The sequence below is a fragment of the Triticum dicoccoides genome, chromosome 5B (genome assembly GCF_002162155.2).
Source record: "Triticum dicoccoides isolate Atlit2015 ecotype Zavitan chromosome 5B, WEW_v2.0, whole genome shotgun sequence".
NCBI classification, from domain to species: Eukaryota; Viridiplantae; Streptophyta; class Magnoliopsida; order Poales; family Poaceae; genus Triticum; species Triticum dicoccoides.
In genome coordinates, this window is record NC_041389.1 from 140,606,962 (window position 1) to 140,607,648 (window position 687).

A 687-nucleotide genomic window follows, 5' to 3' on the forward strand; every position below is an offset into this window, starting at 1 on the left:
TATATAAGGTGCATTAATATAAACAGGAGATATTGTGATATCCCAAAATAACCACGTTCCGACCTGGAACAAACTTCAGCTTCACCTGCAGCTAACAATGCTATAAGAGGGGCTGAGCAAAAGCGGTGACATAGCCAGACAAAGGGTTTGCTAGGACAGGATGGTTAGAGGTTTAACATGGCAATAGGTAGGCATGGTAAACAAAGGCAGGTAGGGCTAACATAGCGAAAGAGCGAGTACTAGCAAGCAAAGATAGTAATGATTTCGAAGGTATGATCATCTTGCCTGCAAGGTTCTCAGAGTCGTCGAAGGCTGGATCCTCGTAAGCGTTCTCAACAGGTTCCTCGTGCACGTACTCGTCTCCCGGCTCTACCCAAAGCAAGAACACAAGCAAAGGAACCACAATAAATCACGGTGCAATACGCAAGCAATATGATGCAAAACATGTCATGATATGCGAGATGTGATATGCAATGCATATGCGTGCTTCGGGAGGAAAAGGGTGAACAAGGCATCAACTTGGTAAACCAAGTATGCCGTTGGAAAGATGAGATGATTTCGGTTGAAAACAATATAAAGATCACCGGGAACGGATGCACGGTTTGCAAATGACAAGCAAGACAAGTATGGCACAAAGCTGCGATTAACAGCGCGATGCAACTTAGCATGCAACAAGAAACTATGCTA